The sequence below is a fragment of the Pan paniscus genome, chromosome 19, assembly GCF_029289425.2.
Source record: "Pan paniscus chromosome 19, NHGRI_mPanPan1-v2.0_pri, whole genome shotgun sequence".
Lineage (NCBI taxonomy): Eukaryota > Metazoa > Chordata > Mammalia > Primates > Hominidae > Pan > Pan paniscus.
In genome coordinates, this window is record NC_073268.2 from 80,986,465 (window position 1) to 81,005,335 (window position 18,871).

The following is an 18,871-nucleotide window of genomic DNA, read 5'->3' on the forward strand; positions in this document are numbered from 1 at the left end:
TATCACAATTATATAAGCAGTATTACTGCGATGTACAGAACATCTGTCACCAGTGATAGCCATTCAACATTCTACAAGGGGAGCCAATTGACGCATTCAATATTACAAGGCTAAAAGCAGTTATTACTTTTTTTTCACTTTTAAAACAAAACGCAATCATGTAATTTTCAGTTAGTATAAAAATTGAATGCACTCTGAGTCAAAAATAAGCAGGTATCATATTTTCCATATGGCCATTTGTAGCAAATCATACATTTCATTTTTGAGAAATGGTATATTTTTCAAAGTATTTTTCTGTGTGTTAATAAAACATGGAGAGAAAGCTGTGATTCTTTCTTTCTATACATGGCAATAAGAGTGTACAATACTCAGTCAGACACGGTGGCTCATGCCTGTAATCCCAGCACTTTAGGAGGCCGAGGCCGGTGGATCATGAGGTCAGGAGTTCAAGACCATCCTGGCTAACATGGTGAAACCCCATCTCTACTAAAAATACAAAAAATTAGCTGGGCATGGTGGCATGCGCCTGTAGTCCCAGCTACTCTGGAGGCTGAAGCAGGAGAATCACTTGAACCCAGGAGGCGAAGTTTGCAGTGAGTCAAGATCGTGCCACTGCACTCCAGCATGGGCAACAGAGTGAGACTCTGTCTCAGAAAAAAAAAAAAAGAAAAAGAAAACCAGAGTGTACAATACTCAAATACAACTCTGTGATTTCAGACTAAAAAATTGTGTAGCACCTATTTTCAAATATGTCTGTCAGAAGAGAATGATAATACTTTGAACTTCTTTTAAGATTAAGAACATCCCCACATCTTGTACTCTTCTCATTATCAAACATTTATTCAATACCTTATATATGCTGTAAAATAGGGCTGTAAATTTGAATCAATCACAGGCTTTGCTGTCAAGAACTTTGCAAATCAGTAGGAGGAGTAAAGGAAGGGGATTTTTGCAGAAGTGAAGGAAAAGAAGAAAGACTTTATTCTAGAGAAGATATAATATATGAGTGACAGCAGAGAAAATATGAATGTATGTGGCCTGTTCATAATACAATCACTAACACTAGTTGATTAGAGCAAATGATTGGTTAAGAAAATATTGAAAAATGCTTATAAAAGTAGATAGACATCAATTACATAAACACCTGAATGCCATAAAAAGGATACCGGATTTGACTGTATTCACAAAATGGTGGAAATAAAATTAAATGAGAAGTTGTTATGCCAAACAATAGCAAAAGTAGCCAAAGCTAAAATTAATTAAATGCTTACCAAGTATTTTACATTAATTGGTTCATTTCATCTTAAGAAAAACACATGAAAAATGCTACTCAATTCTCTTTCCCCTTAAATTCATCCTCTTGACAGTGTTCCATTTACTGGTTTCCTCATTTATATTAGTGAATTTCATTTTTAAACAATTACCAAATTATAGTGAAGTCAGGACCACTTTACAAGAAATTGATCTTTATGCCTAATTATACATAATTGATTTTAGTTAAATGTCCCAAATTACTGTTTCTACTTGAAAGGGCCCTGTTTAGAATCACTGAAGAGTTGCTTGTTTCACTGGAAACACAGAAAAGTTCTGAAAATTAAACAGAAAGAGAGAGAAAGCCACATTGACATTTGCTGTTCTGTGTCGGTGGTGTAGCTTTTTTTCAGATGAACTCTCTCACTGAAAACTACAAAAGTTCTGTATAAAAACACACAGAAATCTGCACAAAGTCCTTTAAGAACGAACAAAACCAGGCAGAAATAGAATGCATGAGTAAACTCAAAAACTTATCCAAAGAAATTACCTAATCTGAAGAATAGTGAGAGGACCACAAATGGTTGAACTAAAATGAACAGAGCCTCAGTGACCAGTAGGAGAATTGTGAGTCTACCATATGTGTAACTGTAGAAGGAAAGGATAGAGATATTTTGGCAAATAACTCCTTGGCAAATATTTGGCAAATATCAAAAGAGGCTGAATTAAAATTCTGGTAGAATTTTTAAAATAAATTGACAAGTGAATTCTAAGATTTATATGTATATGCAAAGGATCTAGAATAGTCAGAACAATTTTGATAAAGACTAAGAAACTGGAGGATTTGTTTCATAGAACCTCAAGTTTTAATATAAATATACACTATCAAGAGACACTGGTATTGGCCAAGGAAAGAAAAACAGACCAATAGCATAGAATAGAGATTACAGAACTAGACATACACACATATGTGTTTAATTTATTTTTGATAAGATGCCAAGCAAATCTATGGGTAAAAGAAGGAGTTGCCACATGGTGCTGAACTGTATTTCCATATATTAAAAAAAATAAACCAACCTTCCATGAAATGCAAAAATTAACTGAGTGGATAATAAACGTTAACAGAGGGCTAAATAACTGTATGTATTCTAGAAGAACGCATTGAAGAAATTACTTGTGACTTTGGAACATGCAAATGTTTCCTAAAGAAGGCACAACACCTACAAAATGTGTTTTAAAACGATAAATTATTTTATTAACATTGAAAACTTTTGCTTATCAAAATACATGAAAAAAAAAATAAAAAGGTGGCCGGGCACGGTGGCTCACACCTGTAATCCCAGCACTTTGGGAGGCTGAGGCGGACAGATCATGAGGTCAGGAGACCGAGACCATCCTGACCAACATGGCAAAACTCCGTCTCTACTAAAAAGACAAGAAAAAAAAATTAGCTGGGCGTGGTGGCGCGTGCCTGTAGTCCCAGCTACTCGGGAGGCTAAGGTAGGAGAATTGCTTGAACCCAGGAGGTGGAGGTCACAGTAAGCCGAGATCGTGCCACTGCACTCCAGCCTGGCGACAGAGTAAGACTCTGTCTCTAAATAAATAAATAAATATCAAAAAAATAAAGAGCCAGAGACAGAAAAAAAATTATTTGTACTATATGCATACCTGACAAGTGACTTCTATCTAGGACATACACAGTTTGACAGATTAATTTTCCAACTTCTATCAGAATTGAGTCTCAAAATAGGATTAAAGTTCAATTATTAAACATGAAGAAAGTTATATCTGATTTAGCTCCTGCCTGCTTTTCTTTCCATGAACCAAATTCTATTCTTCATAAATTCTACCCACTGGTGAGGATTATGCAAATGGAGAAATATGTACTTTACATTGGAAAATAATCTGTCTACCCTCTGATTTAAACTGCTAACTATTCTAAATGTCTTACACTATTCTCTGCTAGTCAGATTGGATCTCTTGTTATCTGTCCAAAATGGTAACTGAAGTTACTGAACTGTAAAATTCCTATGCTATACATTATTGGTTCCTGACACATTTTCAAATATGAATGTGATGTAGAAACAGGTGATTGTCAGTTTAACTCTATCTCTAACCCCCTGCCATGTAGAGAATTGAACTAGCCCTCACTCTCATAAGTGGAATTTTAAAAAATAATGTGAGTTACATGAGCTGATAAGCACACATGTATAGTCAACGTTAAGGCTTAGTATTTATGAAATTTGGAATGATAATTTATGGCAAATGTTTAACACATTTAATAATGTAAATACTTTTTAAGGCATTGAATAGGTAGGAGTTCATATAAGTTTACTGTGGGTTGGTTGTTTACTGAACTGTAAACATTTTTTATTCATTGAATGCCATTGCAAAACCTTTTTAACATCACTCATCTTGGGTTCAAACATCCCAGCATCCTTACAAATAAACTTTCCTATCTTGAAACTAAATTTGTTTTTGTTTTTGCTTTAATTTAGTCTTAAACTAAAAACAATGAGTTTATTTTCTGACAATCACCTGTTTCTACATCACATTCATATTTGAAAATGTGTCATGAACTAATAATGTATAGCATAGTAATTTTAACATTTCCTTGCATTGATCAAAAATACACCTTTAAAATTTAGCAATAAATCTTATACAATTACAATAAATCACTTTCTAATGGATGCACAAATCTTATATAACGTTTTCAAATTTGGGATTACAATGAAGAATAAATTTTCATGTGGCTTTAGATTAGATTTTAATTCTTAATTTTACTTTTATAATGTTTGAAAATTAAGTTTGACCTCATGGCTAATTATTCTTAGATATACTCTATTTCACAATATTTGAGATATCTGAAAAATCAAGAATTTGTTTTTCTAAGAGCTCTTTAGTTTTGAAATAGGATTGTCATACTCTACACCATAATTATTTGCAGTCTTAAAGTAAATTTGTATTAGAAGTGGGTTATTAAACTGCTTTAGGTATGACAACTATAGTATTCCAAATGATATGAATTCCAAAATTCTGTTTGGAATGAAATTCAAGAGCAACGAGAATTTGACATAAAGGCTAGTTTTATAATAATCATCGGTTGATAAGGCATTAGAAATATTAATTTTCTTTTCCTTTTTTTTTTTTTTTGAGACGGAGTCTCGCTCTGTCGCCCAGGCTGGAGTGCAGTGGGGCAATCTCGGCTCACTGCAAGCTCCACCTCCCAGATTCACACCATTCTCCTGCCTCAGCCTCCCGAGTAGCTGGGACTATGGCGCCCGCCACCACACCCGGCTAATTTTTTGTATTTTTAGTAGAGATGGGGTTTCACTGTGTTAGCCAGGATGGTCTCAATCTCCTGACCTCGTGATCTGCCCGCCTCGGCCTCCCAAAGTGCTGGCATTACGGGCATGAGCCACCGCGCCTGGCCGAAATATTAATTTTCTGTACTTTTACGATGATTCATTGGAACATAATCTCAATTATGAATCCAGATTCATATATAAAATACTATATATTAATATGCACAGTTGATCATTGTGGAAAATATACATATATTAATTTCTGAAGAGTTTTGAAGAAACCAATAATAAAATATTAGAAAATATGTATGAAATAACCAGATAGATGATGTATTAGAAGGAGGAGCAAGTCACGTCTTACATGGATGGCAGCAGGCAAAGACAGAGAGCTTGTGCAGAGGAACTCCTTTTTTTAAAACCATCATATCTCGTGAGACTTATTCACTATCATGAGAATAGCACAGGAAAGACCTGCCCCCATGATTCAATTACCTCCTACCAGGTCCCTCCCACAACATGTGGGAATTCCAGGTGAGACTTGGGTGGGGACACAGTCAAGCCATATCAGATGGATAGATATAGAAATATTTTATACATCTTTTAAATGTGATGCTTCCTGTACACTTTTGGCACAGGCTGTAGGTCTCAAAATAATGCAAAAAGTACCCCTATTATAGTTACTGAACCTTCACAGGGCAATCATTCTAGTTTTCTCAGGATAGTACTAGTTTATGCTCATGGAGTAGAAGATAGAATATTGCCGAAGTATCAGTTGTCTCCATTGGAGCCAAACTTGAAGAAGCTGTGTGATAAGACTTAATGGGGAGCTGGGCGCAGTGGCTCACGCCTGTAATCCCAGCACTTTTGGAGGCTGAGGCGGGCGGATCACCTGAGGTCAGGAGTTTGAGACCAGCCTGGCCAACATGGTGGAACCCTCTCTCTATTAAAAATACAAAAATTATCCAGGCATGGTGGCACGCAGGGCAATTATCTATAAACCCTGTGACAAGACTGGTAGCCTCAATTCTCCTCTCATAAGTAACATAAACTTAACTCATAATTTGCTGTGGTTCCTACTGACCAAGCTCACTGGCAGCCAGGAAGCCTTGGCTGGAAGAGCAGTATTATTAGTAACCTTCTCTTCATACCAACTGAAATAAGGAGGAATTAGCTAGTTTTTGGCTGCTTGGGTCTTCAAAGTCCTACAAGCTGCCCTCGAATAATTGATACGATACAATTTGCATCTGGAAAGCATTGAAAAAGAGAGGTAGGTTATCACTGGTTACATTACCATATTATCCTCATGTTAAAAAATAATTTTCTGCTTATGTATATGTCTATAGTTCACACTCCTAGAAAAGATGATGGCAGAATTTAAAGCACCAAGTGGTGATTTATCAAACCCATCCCTATTTATTTTAACGCAACTATAAATAACAATACTTGGTTAAAAAATCCAGGACAAATGGTATATATATGTATATATATGTATTTTTTTATCTGAAAATTGTTCATCACATTCACAAATGAAACTATTTGAAGTAATGTTGCTGCAGTTTCCATGGAAACAGATATGTGGTTGACATTGGCCAATTATTTCTGAGCAATTCATTCCTATAACAATGAAAAAAGGTTTATTTACATTGCATGTCAATATTATAATCATCAGTTTTCCCTCAATTCTTTAATAAAAATGTCAAATTCTGACAAATGTAATTTCAGTTATGAAACCATGTTATATGATGCTGCATTTAAATTGAAATAAAAATTAATTTTGATACTTTACATAAGTTTTTCCTCTTCTGACCCCAGACTATAATATCCAAATATTTTTTCTGGCTAGTGGTATTTGAACTTTATTTAATTTACATAATATTTTAAAATTTTAATTGTTTTTTCATGGTAGATAATATTAGTACATGTAAGTACCAGTTTTTCAACTTACACTGATAATATTGCAGTGGTAATTTACAAAGTGACACATTCAAATGTGTATTGTGTCTCACCCTTATGCCCTAGCCAAGGGAACAATTCAAAATGAGAAACAGCTGCCTGGATTTTCAGAATATGTGCACAAACTTGCAAATTCAACACTTCTTTGCCCTTGCTGGCCTATCAAATTTTCCAAATCTCACTTACACATACTATTGTGGTCCCACTATATCAGTTAACACAGCCTTCCATAACATACTTGTACTATGCATATTTAATCATCTTATAATACGCTTAGTAGAGGAATGTGCCTTGGAAATCTCAGGGCATAGCAAGTGGACAAATGCTGTTACAAAACAACTGCATGTAATTTGGCAATATGCTTTTTCCCTCAGTTTAATTAAGCTCTTAATTTATAAGCAGCTTTTGCCATTATCACTGATGTCTTTCCAATTCCTTATATACTGACATCCCTGCCTCACTAATGCGGAACTCTTCTTTCTTCATTTACCTCCAAGCAATCCTAAACATAATGAAAATATAAATAATGAAATTATAAATAAAAATCATTATGTTTCAAAATGTTTTCCAAACATAAAAACTAAATTAACAGTAGAATGCTCAATAGTCCATGCCCTAATTACCTAATTAAACCTTGGTGAGTTTTATGAGCTAAATTGTGCCCACCCACCCCCACCAAATTCACATGTTGAAGTCCTAACCCTCAGTATCTTAGAGTATCCATATTTGGAGACAACGTCTTTAGAGAAGTACACAATTAAGGTTAAATAAGGTGAGTAGGGTGCGTCCTAATCCAATGTGACTGGTATGCTTCTAAGAGGAGAACATTTACACACAGACACATACATTGCTTTCGCACCAGGTAGGTGGACTACAACAGTCTAAGTATGAATGTGGATGAGGGACGTCACTCAGGTATTCTTGCTACGCTAACTTTTGCCAACAGTATGGATGACTTTAAGTGTATACATAATGACAAGTTATTTATGTCTCTTCTCCAGCTCATTTTTAGGATCTGTCCTCCTTAACCCCCACTTTGGGAATTCAGACCACCTTAATAATAGGTTTGAATTCCTAGCTGGGCACATATGCAGTGGTAGGGCTTTCTTGACACATGCATTCCAGAATAATCTAGTAATTTGCAGTTGTTCACCTGTTATGTCCTCTCCTTTTTCAAAAGAGCTACATTCAATGTGGATTTAGATTATGCTAATAAAGACAGCATTCTTACCTGTGTGCAGATCATCTCAAAACAAAATTTTTGGCCAGGCACAGTGGCTCATGCCTGTAATGCCAGCCCTTTGGGAGGCCGAGGTGGGCAGATCACCTGAGGTCACAAGTTGGAGAACAGCCTGGCCAACATGGTGAAACCCTGTCTCTACTTGAAACACAAAAAACAGCTGTGCTTGGTGGCACACGCTTGTAATCCCAGCTACTTGGTAGGCTGAGGCAGGAGAATTGCTTGAAACCAGGAGGCGGAGGTTGCAGTGAGCCAAGATCACATCACTGCACTGCAGCCTCGGCAACAGAGCAAGACTCCATCTCAAAAAAAAAAAAAAAAAAAAAAAAGATTGAGTACATTCATAATGCTGAGTACAATAAATTTCCACAAAACTTATAATGAAATCTGGATCCATATTTCTTCTTGATGGCTTCTCCCGCGTCTTGAGTCCATGATTGACCTTATATTTTATTTCTTCTGCACTCCTGCCTATTCAAGCAATTCATGGCTCTGAAGGAGCGCATTGGCTGGAGATACAGCCTCCTCTTCGTGGGCCTACTACAGTTAAACATTGTCGTCTTCGGAGCACTGCTCAGACCCATCATCATCAGAGGACCAGCGTCACCAAAAATAGTCATCCAGGAAAATCGGAAAGAAGCACAGTATATGCTTGAAAATGAGAAAACACGAACCTCAATAGACTCCATTGACTCAGGAGTAGAACTAACTACCTCACCTAAAAATGCGCCTACTCACACTAACCCGGAACTGGAGCCGAAGGCCGACATGCAGCAGGTCCTGGTGAAGACCAGCCCCAGGCCAAGCGAAAAGAAAGCCCCGCTATTAGACTTCTCCATTTTGAAAGAGAAAAGTTTTATTTGTTATGCATTATTTGGTCTCCTTGCGACACTGTGATTCTTTGCACCTTCCTTGTACATCATTCCTCTGGGCATTAGTCTGGGCATTGACCAGGACCGCGCTGCTTTTTTATTATCTACAATGGCCATTGCAGAAGTTTTCAGGAGGATCGGAGCTGGTTTTGTCCTCAACAGAGAGCCCATTCGTGTGATTTACATTGAGTTCATCTGCGTCATCTTATTGACTGTGTCTCTGTTTGCCTTTACTTTTGCTAGGGAATTCTGGGGTCTAATGTCATGTAGCATATTTTTTGGGTTTATGGTTGGAACAATAGGAGGGACCCACATTCCACTGCTTGCTGAGGATGATGTTGTGGGCATTGAGAAGATGTCTTCTGCAGCTGGGGTCTACATCTTCATTCAGAGCATAGCAGGACTGGCTGGACCACCCCTTGCGGGTAATTTAAATACACAAAATACAAACGCTTGTCTACTTTCCCTTATGAATTGTGCTAGCTTCCTGTTCAAGCCATAAAAAAACTTACTGCTGTTTTATATTTCCATTGAATTTTAGAGCTGCCAGGGATTAGAGATTACTTGAGCCAGCCCTCTTGATTTAAATATGAGGAAACTGGCCAGGCACGGTGGCTCACGCCTGTAATCCCAGCACTTTGGGAGATCAAAACCATCCTGACTAATACGGTGAAACCCCGTCTCTGCTAAAAATACAAAAAATTAGCTGGCATGTGTGGTGGCGGGCACCTGTAGTCCCAGCTACTCGGGAGGCTGAGGCAGGAGAATGGCATGAACCCAGGAGGTGGAGCTTGCAGTGAGCCGAGATCATGCCACTGCACTCCAGCCTGGGCGACAAAGCGAGACTCTGTCTCAAAAATAAATAAATAAATAAATAAATAAATAAGGAAACTGAAGGCCAAAGAATTGAAACCAAAGGACACATGGTAAATTAGTGGTTGAATCAGGACTGGAAGCTGTATCTGCAGTCCAGACTGACCCAGGCTTTTTTTTTTTTTTTTTTTTGAGACGGAGATTCGCTCTGTCACCAGACTGGAGTGCAGTGGCCCGATCTCGGCTCACTGCAACCTCCTCCTCCCGGGTTCATGCCATTCTCCTGCCTCAGCCTTCCAAGTAGCTGGGACTACAGGTGCCCACCACCACGCCCGGCTAAGTTTTGTATTTTTAGTAGAGACGGGGTTTCACCATGTTGGCCAGGATGGTCTGGATTTCTTGACCTCATGATCCCGCCCGCCACGGCTTCCCAAAGTACTGGGATTATAGGTGTGAGCCACCGTGCCCGGTCGACCCAGGCTTTTTTTGTCACCTTGCCTTCTCTCATGCTAGACAGGAACGCATGGATTTATCACCTTCAGAGCCCACCTGACTTTTGGAATGACAGAAATATCGGACTTCTGTAAGTCATCTTCCCTTCTTAGGAAAGGTATTTGGGAATAGAAAGCAGCACTCTGTAAATACCTAATTGATTTGTATAGAATATTTCCTTGTAAGAGGGACATAGGTATGTTTCATAGCTTAGATCCCAAATGGGTCTTTAAAGTGTTGTGATTAGAAATTGTACCCCCTGTCAAAAGATACCTACAGTGGCCAGGCGCAGTGGCTCATGCCTCTAATCCCAACACTTTGGGAGGATGAGGCGGGCAGATCATTTGAGGTCAGGAGTTCCAGACCAGCCTGGCCAACATGGCAAAACCCCGTCTCTACTAAAAATACGAAAAGTAGCTGGGCATGGTGGCAGGCACCTGTAATCCCAGCTATTCGGGAGGCTGAGGCGGGAGAATCGCTTGAACCTGGGAGGCGGAGGTTGCAGTGACCCAAGATCGTGCCATCGCACTCCAGCTGGGGCGACAAGAATAAAACTCAGTCTCAAAACAAACAAACAAACAAACAAACAAAAACCTAAAGTGAACTCAAGTGAAAATAATACAGTTCCTTCCTACCGAAGAATATTACCTTTTCAAAGAAGTATGCATCGAAATGTCCCAGGTTTTAGGTCCTCTGCGAGGACAGACTTAGCCCAAGAAGAACAAGTATATTGGGTGTTTGTCTCTTTCTCCTCTCCAGTCTAGTAAAGATTTCTGCCCTTAACACCCATTTTTCTTTAGAAACACAAAAGGAAACAAGGAAGGCAATGAAACTGAGAGGCTTCTGAATGGGATGGTCGCCTGGGTGAGGGGCTTATGTCTAGGAAGGATGCTGTTAACGGACGCCATGCTCTCTTCCAGGTTTGTTGGTGGACCAAAGTAAGATCTACAGCAGGGCCTTCTACTCCTGCGCAGCTGGCATGGCCCTGGCTGCTGTGTGCCTCGCCCTGGTGAGACCGTGTAAGATGGGACTGTGCCAGCGTCATCACTCAGGTGAAACAAAGGTAGTGAGCCATCGTGGGAAGACTTTACAGGACATACCTGAAGACTTTCTGGAAATGGATCTTGCAAAAAATGAGCACAGAGTTCACGTGCAAATGGAGCCGGTATGACACACTTTCTTACAACAACAGCCACTGTGTTGGCTGGAGAGGGATGGGGTGGGCCCAACGGGGACACAAGGAGGTAGAGGAGCCAACCCCTCTACTCCACTTTCAAAACTACATTTTAAAGCGAATGTGTATGTGAAGAGCACTACCAACATCGCTTTTGTTTTGTTTTGTTTTAAGTTTTCCTTTTTGCTTGTTTTTAAAGCCAAAACAAAAAACAACCAAGCACTCTTCCATATATAAATCTGGCTGTATTCAGTAGCAATACAAAAGATATGTAAAAAGACTCTTTGGTTCACATTCCAATATTAAAATAGTGACACGAACTGGCAAAGTGGTTTTAAAAGCTTTCACATGGGATAAATGATTTTCTTTCTTTCTTTTCTTTCTTCGTATGGTCTTGTCAGAATAAACTACTATCTTGAATAAAACAACATCCAACCCAGGTCACTGAAATGAAACTGACCAGTCAAAAAAAAAAAAAAGACTTCAATCATTTAAAAAATTCCTAATTTTCAGAAATATGAATAAATAGTTTTTGTTAAACCCTTTGTAAAATACTGAGGTTCCCATTAACAAATTATGGCCTCTGCTTGCTGGAAATGAAGTATAGTTTAAGACCAAACATTTTACTAATAAGCAAATTTTAAGTATATATATAACTTGAACTTCATAAATGTGAAGATTACCACTTCTTTTTATGGCCAGTCCTTACCAGAAGTATTTCAGTACAGAATATACAAAATGGCATTTCCTGTTGCTTTTAGTTATGCAGAAATATGTGACTGTAGTGTCTTTAATTTAAACCACTATGTATTATTAAGTTATTCTAGGATGATTAAAGTAATCAAAAGAAATAAAATCTCAGACATAAGCAGCATTTTTACCTCCTTTCTGCAGTCCTTTAAATGCCTCACAGAATATGTCTTATCTTGTAAAAAATACTTTCATAAAAGGCCAAGTTGTCATGATTCTTCCATTTGATTAAGGGCAACATGTGCTATTTAAAGGGGAAAAAATAACGGATAGCAAATCACCTTAGCTTTCAAAAATAATTTGTTTTATCATCTAAGAATACTTGAGGAACTTCTTTGATCAGAATTATATTTCATTGAACTGTTAAAGCATTTCTGATTTAAAGAAAAAACCATCTAATTGTTGAAGCATTTCTGTATTTCACATGGGGGTAACAGAGACATTTATGTTACAGTGAGTTACAAGTTGCAATTTACATCTTCTATAACTCACGACTTGATTGCTCTAAGTTGCCAGAGGTATCGGGTAACTGGTCATTGTTTTTGTTGTTGTTGTTGTTTGTTTTATTTATTATTTTTTTTTGGAGTTACACTACATGTATAGTATTGCTCATGTTAGCAGTTTTCTGTAAAGAGGACAAGTGTCAGGATAATAGGTGGACTTTTTACTCACCTATTTTACCACAATCTCACCCTGCAGGTGATGGTCAATGCTTGCTGCTCCATCTTTACTCACCATTAATGTTAATTTATGACAACTCGGGGGAAAAACATAACAAGCCTAGTTTGGTTACAGGTACACACAAGCTTGAATATTTCTCTGCGCTGAAAGGAAAAGTGGCATAGTTCATCACCACCTGCTACATTTTGTAGAGCATCTTACCAGCCATAGAAATAGGACAATCTATAAAACTTTGGGGAGGGTAGGGGAGGAAATGACAAAATGTCTGTCAAAAACAGGCATAACCTAAAACAAGGTGGATATAGCAAATCTCTGCCACTGCTTGAGAAGAACTTTGAGCTTGTGGCAGTTTTGCAGACTTACATGACTTCAGCACTTTACAATGTATTTTTACTATGAATGTTCAATACAATTTAATATTTATAACTGATTTCAGAGGGATCTGCTCCATGTCTATTCTGTTACCTGCATGAAAACAGAATGCATGCCAATTTCAGTATGTCAATAATCAAGGTTTTAAATGTTTGGAAGAAAATAAAAACAAGATTGCTGATTTGTTCTGTATTAGTGACATTCTGGTACTTCTAGATTTGCAATACATTTATGGCTTTTTTATTTAAAGAGACTGATTTTCTTCTGTTATAAGATTTTTTTATTGACTCTCACAGCATTCAGTATTTGATGCAATTAAAGTTATAAAAACTCACCAAAGATTCACTCCAAATAAATAATTTTTTAACGTTTATCTTCTGCAAAACCTTTTAACTCTACTAGAGACACATAAAGTTTCCCAAGAAGTGTCTACTGAACTTTTTATTTATTTATATTTACGAGTATTTTTTTTTGAGATGGAGTTTCACTCTTGTTGCCCAGACTGGAGTGCAATGGCACAATCTCAGCTCACTGCAGCCTCCCAGGTTCAAGTGATTCTCCTGCCTGAGCCTCCCGAGTAGCTGGGATTACAGGCACCTGCCACCACGCCTGGCTAATTTTGTGTATTTTTAGTAGAGATGGGGTTTCACCATGTTGGCCAGGCTGGCCTCAAACTCCTGACCTCAGGTGATCCACCTGCCTCGGCCTCTCAAAGTGCTCGGATTACAGGTGTGAGCCATCGTGTGTGGCCTGAACTTTTAAATCATTTTTTCTGGTCATTGAAAGCAGGACAATTTTATTTTATGTTGAGTTTTTCATGCAAATTACAGCACCTTAGAAAAAGACTAAATAATTCAAGAGAAATATTAAGTAATGAATAACAGGAGAGGGAAATAAAAATTAAACAATATAATCAAATGAAGAAGCATGTTTTCATCTAAGAATTAAGAATGAAAGCAGCGATGGTATTTAATTATTAATGAAAAATACATGAATGAAATGATATCATGGTAGCCAGAGTAAGCCTATCAAAAGTCATAAAGGCAAATAGTTAAAGACCACAACCAGTTACAGAGTCGTTCCAAGAACTGTTGCAACCTGTAGGTAAACAGCACAGACTCTACATGCCAGGGGTTGGCAAACTTTTTCTGTAAAGGTCCAGATAGTAAATATTTAAAGCTTTGCAGGCCATGAGGCCTCTGTCTAGTCAACTCTGCCATTGAGGGTCAAAAGCAGCCACAGACAATATATAAATGAATGAATGTGGCCATGTTTCAATGGAATTTTATTTATGGATACTGAAATGTGAATTTCACAAGATTTTCATACAAGAAATATATATTTTTTCAATCACATAAAAATGTTAAAAACACACACACACACACACACACACAATTAGCTCTCAAGCTGAAAAAAAAAAAATTCTAGCTCCTTCACCACACATCTGTAACACTGGCACAGGTCAGTACCACCAGAAGCAAAGCTCTGAAAACTAACAGTCCTGACTCATGGGAAAGGATTCATTGTGGTCAAAGTAATTCTTAGATCATAACTGCCCCAAAATAGGAAAGATCAAGCAGCTAACACTTTTTCGTTGTTGTTGTTTTGAGACAGAGTCTTGCTCTGTCACGCCGGCTGGAGTGCAGTGGCACGATCTTGGCTCACTGCAACCTCCACCTCCCGAGTTCAAGCAATTCTCCTGCCTCAGCCTCCCAAGTAGCTGGGATTACAGGCATGCACCACCACACCCAGCTAATTTTTGTATTTTTAGTGGAGACAGGATTTTGCCATGTTGGGCAGGCTGGTCTTGAACTCCTGACCTCAAGTGATCTGCCCACCATGGCCTTCCAAAGTGCTGTGATTACAGGTGTGAGCCACCGTGCTTGGCATTATAGCTAACACATTTGTTAATTATGTTTTCTTTTTTTTTTCCTTTTTTTTTTTTCTGAGATGGAGTTTCACTCTTGTTGTCCAGGCTGGAGTGCAATGGTGCGATCTTGGCTCACTGCAACCTCCACCTCCGGGGTTCAAGTGATTCTCCTGCCTCAGCCTCCCGAGTAGCTGGGATTACAGGCGTGTGCCACCACGCCCAGCTAATTTTTGTATTTTTAGTAGAGACGGGGTTTTGCCATATTGGCCAGGCTGGTCTCGAACTCCTGACCTCAGGTGATCCACCTGCCTCAGCCTCCCAAAGTGCTGGGATTACAGGCGTAAGCCACCACACCAGGCTGTTAATTATGTTTTCATTTCTCCTGATTATAAAGATTCTGCTTTAAGCTTGTTGACTTCAAGAAGTTTCGGTATAAACCTTATGTAGACTTTCTCTCCCCAAAACTAAAATTATTCTAGTTATAAAAATGAGTTGGGCCCGGCGCAGTGGCTCACGCCTATAATTCCACCTCTTTGGGAGGCCGAGGCGGGTGGATCGCCTGAGGTCGGGAGTTCAATACCAGCCTGACCAACATGGAAAAACCCCGTCTCTACTAAAAATACAAAATTAGGCGGGCATGGTGGCACATGCCTATAATCCCAGCTACTCGGGAGGCTGAGGCAGGAGAATTGCTGGAACCCGGGAGACGGAGGTTGCGGTGAGCCGAGATTGCGCCATTGCACTCCAGCTTGGGCAACAAGAGCGAAACTCCATCTCAAAAAAAGAATTAAGATCATGTACTCTTTTAAGACCTATGTATCCGTAACTAATACAAAATGTGTCCAAACCTTTTAACAAAGTTATACATTTTATACTCTAATAGCATGTAATGTAGCTTTTGAGCATTTATTTGCCTTTCCCTTTGCTTAATACCTGGTGATAAAATAGAAAATGGATTCTATGTCAGCATTCTTGTGGCGCAGATTCAAATCACCAGGTGGTATTTATTAGATTTAGATTTCCATACTCCAATTCAACTATTGTAAATTAGAAATCATCATGATCCTTCACCTAGGCATGGTGGCTCACACCTGTAATCCCACCCAGCACTTTGAGAGGCCGAGGTGGGTGGATCACTTGAGGTCAGGAGTTCGAGACCAGCCCAGCCAACATGGTGAAATCCTGACTCTACTAAAAATACAAAAATTAGCCGGGCATGTTGGTGCATGCCTGTAATCCCAGCTACTCGGGAGGGTGAGGCAGGAAAAGCACTTGAACCTGGGAGGTGGAGGTTGCAGTGAGTCAAGATCGCGCCACTGCACCCAAGCCTGGGCAACAGAGTGAGACTCCATCTCAAAAATAATAATAATAATAAAAAATAAGAAATCATGATCCTTATTTTCACAAGTTTGCAAATATGGGGCTCACAAGGAACTAGAGTTTAGAAGCCATTGTCTTTAATTCTTTAAACGGTGGCCAGGTGTGGTGGCTCATCCCTGTAATCCCAGCACTTCAGGAAGCCAAGGTGAGTGAATTGCTTGAGCTCAGGAGTTCAAGACCAGCCTGGGCCACGTGGCGAAACCAAAATTAGCCAGGTGTGGTGGCTCATGCCTGTGGTCCCAGCTACTCGAGAGGCTGAGGTAGAAAGAGCACTTGAGCCCAGAAGGCAGAGGTTGCAGTGAGTCCAGATGGCACCACTGCACACAGCCTTGGCAAAGAGTGAGACCCTGTCTCAAAAAAGAAAAATTGTAATGGTTATGCACATTACTTAAAATGACCTATTTAAGGAATTCAGACATGTTACATGCAAAAATGATCACTGCTATAAATATACATTGCATTGAGAAAAGAGAAGCTGCCCTTGTTTTCAGATTTGTGTTTATATTGCATGTGTCCTAAGTGAGGGCGATCATAGGTAGAGCTGGGCCAGCCGCCGTTGCATAAGTAAGGAAACTGGGTCCCCCTAGTGTTCAGTTCTCATAATGACTCTCGAAAGGTGCAGAACAAGAAAAGTGGCAAGAGAACTTACAACTTCGCTATCCGTGTAACAACTCACCCAAATCAAAACTACTTCAATGACTATCCGTTTCCTACAGGGAAAGTTAGACGGGAAACCTGATGCCCAGAACATTTCCCCAAATATTATTGAGAAAATACACATTGTGGCCATGTATTTGTGTCATTTATATGCCTTTCCAGCAACTCAAGAACAAGCACGCTAACTTCCCTAACAACTTATACACCCTGGAATTCAACCAAAACTTTAAGCACCTTCTCTGCACTGGCACCTCCCATTCTCAGTCCCAACTTTGTCCCTGAGCTTCTGATTTACATCTGCCCGCATGGCAGGGCATGGATATAAACTAGGCATCTTCTACTTAAAGTGTCCTCAGCAGAACTCTGGATCCTCCTCCTCAAACCCACTCCTCCACACATCCAATCGGCTCTCCTTTCTAAATATATCCAGGTGCTGACTGCTTCTGCCAACTGCACCAGGACCCTCGATCCAAGCCAGTATCATCTTAGCTGGATTATTACAGTAGTCTTCTAGCTGGCCTGCCTGCTTCCACTCTTGCAACACGCCACCCCCACCTTAATTTTCCATACAGCAGCCACAGTAATCCTCTTACAGCACAAGTCTGAAATAAATCCTTGGCAATGAGCCCTGCGTGAACTGCCCGATGGTATTTCTTTTCCCTCTGCTCCTGTTATACTAGCCCCACTGGCTTTTTTTTTTTTTTTTTTTTGAGATAGAGTCTCGCTCTGTTGCCCAGGCTGGAGTGCAGTGGCATGATCTCGGCTCACTGCAACCTCTGCCTCCCAAGTTCAAGCAATTCTCCTGCCTCAGCCTCCCGAGTAGCTGGGACTACAGGCACATGCCACCACGCCCGGCTAATTTTTTGTATTTTTAATAGAGACGGGGTTTCACTATGTTAGCCAGGATGGTTTCTATCTCCTGACCTCATGATCCACCCGCCTCGGCCTCCCAAAGTGTTGGGATTACAGGCGTGAGCCACCACGCCCAGCCCCCCCACTTTTTTTTTTTTTTTTGAGATGGAGTTTCACTCTTGTTGCCCAGGCTGGAGTGCAAAGGCACAATCTTGGCTCACTGCAACTTCTACCTCTGGGTTCAAGTGATTCTCCTGCCTCAGCCTCCCGAGTATAGCTGAGATTACAGGTGCCCGCCACCATGCCTGGCTAATTTTTTTTTTTTTTGTATTTTTAGTAGAGATGGGGTTTTGCCATGTTAGCCATGATGGTCTCAATCTCCTGAACTCGTGATCGGCCTGCCTCGGTCTCCCAAAGTGCTGAGATTACAGGTGTGAGCCACGACACCCAGCCTCTCTTATTGTTTCTGGAATTGTTCTTCTTGTTGCAAGCTTCAGGCCTTGGCATTTGTGGTTTCCTTTGCTTGGTACTCCCTTGCCTGAGATGTATATGCAGTGTGACCCTTCAATTTGATCACTTCCAAATGCTACCTCCCTAGGGAGGCATTCCTGTCTATCCTATTCAAAATGGTACTTGTTTCTATTTGTTTACTTTGACATTAGGTTATAACAGCATCCACTTTGGGAGGCTAAGGTGGGCAGACTGCTTGAGCCCAGGAGTTTGAGACCAGCCTGGTCAACATGGTAAAACTCCTCTCTACAAAAAGTACAAAAATTAGCCAGGTGCGGTGGCACGTGCCTGTACTCCCAGCTACTTGGGAAGCTGAGGCGGGAGGACCACTTGAGCCCAGGAGGCAGAGGATATAGTGAGCCAAGATCACACCACTGCACTCTAGCCTGGATGACAGAGCAAAACTCTGTCTCAAAAAAAATTAAAAATAAAAATAAAATAAAGCATCTGTTTACTCCTTGACTCTCTGTCTCATCCACTAGTGTATTAGGGTAGGAGTTCTTTGTTCACTGCTGTATTCCCAAGGCTTTGAGCAGGGCCTGGCACCCAGTAGGTGGTGCTCCATGAATATTGTTGAATGAAAAAATACATGAATGAATGAGTTATAGACTTTTTTCCCCTTTAGTTACACAAGAGAAGAAAAAGATATCTATTGACAGTTACAGCTCAAGAGAGTCTTTGCTGCTATGAAACAGCTGG

At 39.7% G+C, this 18,871-nt stretch overlaps 1 protein-coding gene and 1 pseudogene across 1 annotated transcript in view; one reads left to right on the forward strand and one right to left on the reverse strand.

The window, feature by feature from the left end:
- The window catches only part of LOC100967292 (pleckstrin homology domain-containing family M member 3-like), a 37,665-nt gene that overhangs the window by 16,579 nt on the left and 2,215 nt on the right, over positions 1 to 18,871 (reverse strand). The gene's annotated exons all lie outside the window — the stretch shown is intronic.
- LOC100988541 (monocarboxylate transporter 7-like) lies at positions 1,406 to 16,114 on the forward strand (annotated as a pseudogene).